Source organism: Pteropus alecto, unplaced genomic scaffold, assembly GCF_000325575.1.
Source record: "Pteropus alecto unplaced genomic scaffold, ASM32557v1 scaffold195, whole genome shotgun sequence".
NCBI lineage: Eukaryota > Metazoa > Chordata > Mammalia > Chiroptera > Pteropodidae > Pteropus > Pteropus alecto.
Genome location: NW_006438073.1, coordinates 7,380,643 through 7,387,450, shown reverse-complemented (window position 1 = coordinate 7,387,450; position 6,808 = coordinate 7,380,643). Strand labels below are relative to the sequence as shown.

Here is a 6,808-nt window from a genome sequence, read left to right as displayed (position 1 = left end):
CTCGCCAGCTGCATCTGGCTGGCCGTCGGCCTGGGAGGTCCGCGATGGCCTCACCTGCGCGTCAGGGGACCACGCCGCTGTGGCCGGGCACTTTCCCACCCCCGACAGGTGACACGGGGCCTCCCCCTACAAGGGCGAAGCAGGAGCTGTGAGCCTCTCAGAGCATAGTCTCTGGAGTCACAGAATGACCGCCACCATGTCCTACTGGTCAAGCGGCCGTCGCGAGGCCAGCCCCCATGCGCGGGTGGGGGATGTGCCAGGGGACTTCGGGGCTTGACAGAACAGCGAAGTCGCACTGCAAGCAGGCGCGCTGCTGGGCGGGAGAAGCTGGGGGCCACGCCTGTCACCGAGCCCCGCCCCCGCCTTTCACGGTCCGTCAGTCTCGCTCACCTGTGCTCATCGGAGGGCCCTCCGCTCCCCTCCTCCACCACGCGCATGCACGCGCGCGCACACGCACATGCGCGCACGTGCACACACAAACACACACACGCACGCACATGCACACACGAACACGCACGCACGCGCACGTGCACACACAAACACACACACGCACACGTAAAACCCCGACACGAACCACAGGTGCGGACAGCATCCCTCAGGGGCGCGGTTCCCCGGGACCTTGGGGGCCTGCCCGCCACCTCTCCCTTAGGACAAGCCTTCTGACAGAGTGATCCCAAGGGCTCTTGGCCCCCAAACTGGCCAGACTTGGCCCAGCGCATCTGGACCCCGGAGGCGAGCCCTGCTTCGCCCCCAGAAGGGCCCCCCCACACCCTCGCCCCGGGGAGCCGGTCCCCAAACAGCCCTGCGCGAACCCAGGCTCCGCTGCGGTCCCAAGGGCCCGGGGACTGGACACGCTGGCCGCTCTGCCCTACGCGGGAACAGCACAGACGCCAGAGTCCAGCGAGACTCAGGGAGGAGGCAGGAGGGGCGGGACAGGGTGGCGACCGGACTTGCTTGGACGGACAGCGAAGAGAACCAAAGGGAAAGCAGAGCCCAGGAGCGTGCGGGACCTGCAGCCTGACGCTAACAGGCAGACCACGGTCCGGAGGCGTCGGGGGCCCTGGGGGGATTCTGGAGCACAGGGCAGACTCAAGCCTGACAGCGCCACTAGGCTAGAGACGGCCAAGGCCGGGCTGCTCCGCGAGGTCCTTGGGCGCACGCCGCTTGCGGGAATGCCCACGCGCTTCACCTGGACACAGGGTTCCAAGAAGAAGCAACTATGGAAAAGAAATCATGGCCCCCAGGGTAAGCGACACGCACTTAACCTTGTCACCTTGATGAAAACGAGCCATTAAAAAAGTAGGCCGCGGAGCCCAATTACCCAGTTGAAACACCCAAGTTAATTAACTTGATAAATTTCAGCTTTTCTCCAGCCGGTGTGGACAGAGCCACACTCCGGGAAAATAGAAGATCGTTCTTCCCCATGGAAAAGCCCAGTAATAAAAAGCCATTAACCTACGTCCTCTCAAAGTCTAAGGCGTCCTGAAGAACGCATCTTTTTTCTTTTTCTTCTGAAGGGAATATCCTGGGCGTTCACATGAACCCATGTGGCCACCTAGCATTGCCATGGCAGAAAAAAGGAGCAAGCCAACAAAAAGGACTTATTTGCCAATAGAAGAGGTAGGGGTGGCAAGTACTTAGGGCTGGGGAAAGGAAGGGGAGAGACTTTTTCAAACAGGCCATTTAGCAATTATGTTTTGGGGGAATTGCGAAAAGCAACTCAGTACATTTCTGTTTTAAAATTAATGACACGTACTTGATCAAAAATGCTATTTTCAGCAAAGTGCACAGATAATTAAGTCTAATTTCAATGATGTTTGAAATAATAGCAATAAATCTTTATGGGTTCTTGTAGTCAGTCCATATTGGAAATTCATTTTTTTTTTAAGACAGATTTTTCTGATCTTGGTGACTTTCTGTGAGTTTAGTTAACGAAGGCTATGTCTTCGTAAACAAAGTGGAAAACAAGAAAATTGTTCGGCTAACTCACTCGGGCATTTTTAAAATCGATTTATCCTCATTGCAGATCGCACTGCTCCGATTCTTCTCCAGCTTTCCCTCGGTGGCTTCAGTGTCAATATGGTCACATTTCTCCCTTGAGTTTCTGAAGGAACGGATTATAATGCCCTCTCATACTTATAGTTTGGATTGAAAGTTATAATAAATACGTCATTTAACAAACTTCTCCCAAAACCTTGATGGAGGTAGGTTGGGGAAGGTGGTAGAGAGGTCTTAGTTTAAACGGATTCCTGGACAAACCGCTTTTGAAACACATCATAGTTCAGGGCTAAGCAAAGCTCTTAAACCGTACCACCCACAAAAGAGCGCTTTTTAGAAAAATTCACTTCTGCTATTTCTTCGGACCCCGTCATCCTTGTTAACAGGTAGGCAGCGCTGCTAAGGGATTTGGGGAGGGGCAGCTCCTTCCCAAGGCAGGGACACCGGGTGACAGGACGTCTGGGGGGACCCACCCGTTTCCTGAAGTCTGGACTCTGCACCGTGCTGTGTGTGAGGTGAAGCGGTTTACAGCGGACCCGTTTGCCAGCCTTGCACAGTCCCGCCACCCGCAAAAAAGGAGGGTGCCCCTATTATCTCATTATCAGCTGAAATTACCTTGAGGTGAATTTCCGTGTTACTTTGCTTTTACTTGTTATTTCAGGGGTCAGCAATCTTTTTCGCTAAAGAGTCGTGGAGTAAATATTTGGGGACTTGCAGGCTCATACATGAGATCTCTTTTGCACGTACTCGACTCTGCCGTTGTAACGCGAAAGCCGCCGTAGACGATACATAAACAAATGTGGGCAACTGTCTTTCAAATAAAACTTTATTTACAAAAATACACATTGGGCCAGACTTGGCCCATGTGCCATGGTCGGCCAACTCCGGCTTTCCTGGGGGTCTGTAGATACAGAGTGTTGATGTTGGCACCTGGGCCAGCCCTGGTACAAGATGAGTGTGGGACGAGCTCTATGTATGAAGTGAAATATTTGTGCACTGACGTTTATATTTCTACACCCACATCCTTCCCAGAAAAGATTTAGAAAGGTAGACAGCAAATTCCCGTTTGAAAATGTATGAAAGATACTTGAAGTGATCGAAACCACTCGGGGAAAGTAGGAAAACGCATGACGAATCAGGTGTTTGTGCCACGTGTGCGGAGGTTGCGTACGATTAAATTTCAAACATGGTCCACGGCCGCGCCACCCTGAACACGCCCGATCCCGGCTGATCTCGGAAGCTAAGCAGGGTTGGGCCTGGTTAGTCCTTGGATGGGAGACCACCTAGGAAGACCGGGTGCTGCAGGCATTAAAAAATAAATGAAAATAAATAAATTTCGAACTAGGGACGAATTGATCACTGGATGGGGTTCCTAAGTGGAACAAGCAGAGAGGTTACGGAGACACTCTGCTGGGAATGAAAAATTCCTCCTGGCAGCACAGTTTAAGACGTTCATCAGACATCAGAGACGTTGCGGAAGGTGGACAGTATCTTTGGCAGAGGGTTAATACTAATGCATTACTGAACCTCGGTCAGAGCTGTCACCTCCATGGAGAATCAAGTTAATCGAGTGTCAATGTCCCAGAGAGAGAACCTGGGGTCGGCATATCCCTCAGGCCCAGCTTGCCACGCCTACTCCTCCCATGACAGAGACCGACAACGAGTATGCGGCGCCACACAATAAACATGGAACTTCTTTTGGGAGCAGCAAATCGTGTCAAGATTTTGAAGATAGCTGAGTGACACGGAATAAAATGCAAAATTTACATAACTTCTCACATCAGTCACCTGGCTTGGAAGAAGGACAGCATCACATATAGTAACGAGCACGCGTATGCCGGAAAGCCAGGGTATCTGGGCGCAGTCCTGGCTTATTTGTGAAGGCTTGGGGGACTTCGTCACCTCTCCAAGACTTAGCTCAGTAATCCACGACGTAGGCTGACTAACAGCAGCTCACGGGGCTGGCATGAGGCAGACGTCACCCACCTCCGTGGCAGTCCCCTCCCCACTCGCCTTGGTGCCCTCGTCTGCCAGTTCAGCCTCGGGGGGTAGGCAGTACCCCCCGCACGTCCCACACTCTCACAGGCCCCAGTGATGCTGGGGACACCACTCCCACCCCACAAAGAGTTGGCAGGTGCTTCCGAATGTCCAGACGCTGGGCACAGTAAACAATTTCATCCCCTAGCTGCTTCCCAGAAACGTTCTTGAGATGGCTTTGAGGGGTCACTAGCTCTGGGAGCTGATTTGGGATGAAACAACCAGGAAATATGTATCCAGTGATGCCTAGCTCCCACCCACAGAGTTGTCCAGAAAATGGTTAAATATCACATCTGACATTTTCAAAAGATGCGATCGGATCTGAATTATTTTCCATGTTGCAGGAGGAATGAAATAATTCATAACACTAAACCACTGTTGTCTGAACAAACGTTCCTTGTCAGCACTCTGTGGCGGGTCACGAATGTACATTCTTAGCAGCCAAGCCATTGATTATTTCTCCACTAAGATCGCGTTCCTACAGAAAAACGTGGCACCTCAACATAAAACCATTTGTATTTTAGACCTAATCACGCACATTACTTAATTCTTTTAGGTGTAATTGTTAATTCAATGAAAAAACTATTTAATAATTGTGTGCTCTGTTCAAGACCCTCCCTTCAAACCTTTCCTTCTCATAAAGGGAATGTCACGAGTGTGCAAATGACGGTTATTGGAAGCAGGTCACGTGACAGTCACAAGAGCAGAAGTTTTCACATCAGACGCCGCGTCGGGTCCCAGCTCCACCTTCCTGCAGGAAGAATGGGCAGGGCCCTCCGGCCGGGCCCCAGGCCCCGGGCCCCCAGCTCTGCAGTGGCCGACCACCGTGGTGGCCGCTGTGGCAGGGCTCGGTGTGACAAGGCACCGAAAGCCCCTGGCTCAGTCTCCTGGTGAACAAAGTGATGACCACACTCACATTCACACTCACATATGTCACACACATTCTCTCACACATTCACATACTCACACTGTCACACTTTTATGCTCACCAGCACCCTGCCTCACGCATTCACACGTATGTTCATACACACAGTCATGTTCACGCACATTCTCTTACACATTCAAACACTCATACACTGTCACACTTTTACACGCACAGACACATTCACACACGCATTCTTTCACACTCACGTTCACACTCACGCATGCTCAGCACACACAAGCAGTCCCACAGCTGCGCAGACCCCGCGCCCCGTGCCCGGTGGGAGTCTGGGAGGGGGGTCTCCAGGGGAGACAGCTCTGTGGTGAGCCTGGGCGGAGGGCGCCCTGGCAGCCTCGGAACCCGCCCTCAGCTGTGGCCGGCGCGAACACAGCAGGATGGGGCTCGCGTGGCCTCCAGTCCCACAGGAGGACCTGGTCCAGAAAGCCTCCCAGGTGGACATGGTGACCTGTCGTCGGCCCCACCGGGACGCGGCAGAGCAGTGCACATGTCGGGGATCAAGTGTGGACGCAGGAGAGTCAAGGACAAACGCTGCTCCCTTGTCACTAGGAAAGATCGCGCCCACCCTCCCCTGGGACTCAGGTGCAAGCCAAGGAGAAGGGGGAGGGAACCACATCAAATGAGATTTGGAATAATAGAAACTGAGTCTGAAAAACACAGTAGCTTCGTTTTCTCCATCACCTGAGTGCGCAACCTGAATTCCAGACTCCCACACCGACTCCTGGGTCACTTCCTCGGTGAAAACAGAAGACAAGGAGGAGAGAGGGGGCCGCATGCGACGGGCTGGCTGACAACCAGCAAGTGGCCCTCTACCACGCTGGTGAGAAGCCCGCCCGGGAGAAGCCGTCTGCTGCTTTAGATGACCCGTGATAAAGAACCACCCCACGTGTCGCGAGATCTAAGACGCAGCCTGGAATCTCTCAAAGACCACCTCCCACCCCCCTCACCATCAGAAACACAGTTTTGCCCAAAACATCCTTTTGGTCATTCCACGAAGTGCCATGGACTCCCTTCAGATCTGCCTGCTTCAGCGACATTAGTGGATGAGGATCTGGGCGAAGGGCCGGTGAGCAGAACACAGCAGGAGGTCTGGGATGTCACTTCCGAGGTTAGGCTGGGAAGAGACTGTGGCTTCCGGCGTCCACGGCCTCTCACCCTTTCTCACGCTCACTCTGAGGGATGCCAGTCGCCATGCTGAGAGCTGCCCCAAGGCCAGGGGCATGTGGCAGGGCACTGAGGGCAGCCTCTGGCCAGGGACCATGACCTTGAGCTTGGAAGGGCACCCTTCCCGAGGCCAACCTCTGGACGAGCCGGCAGCCCAGCTGCCACCTCGATCATGGCCAGGCCGGAGACATGAAAACAGGTGGCCAGCTAAGCTGCACCCAGGTTCCTAACCCACAGAGACTCTGAGATGATACATGTTTGTTATTTAAATCCATTAGGTCTGGGGTGATTTGTTATACAATAATAGAAAAATAAGACAGTGCCTATATACTGTTCTCTTTGAAAACAACCAGATTTTCCCTAAGTTGAGGAAGAATTGCCTTATATTGATTCATTTAATTTTTACTCAGTAAGAAATTTTATGAGCTGCTTATGAAAAACAAAGCTAAATTTAGTCTCTACCATTTAAATCACCATTTCCATTTTCCACCCTGCTTTTAACAGAGCCTCAATACGTTCTCCTTACATTTTAAGTTTTTATGTCTTAAGTCAAAAATTAAAGAAAAAAAAGGGCCAGAGATATTTTCTCTGCGTCTACAATTCACGCTCTAAAAACAGAGCACGCTCCTCTCGCAGTCTCAATTTCTAGCCTCTTTCTCTCAAGCGTTG

The 6,808-nt window shown here is 52.3% G+C and overlaps 1 pseudogene; it reads left to right on the top strand.

Moving 5' to 3' along the window:
• The first annotated feature begins 3,187 nt into the window (after positions 1 to 3,187).
• LOC112482395 lies at positions 3,188 to 3,306 on the top strand (annotated as a pseudogene).
• Positions 3,307 to 6,808: the final 3,502 nt, after the last annotated feature.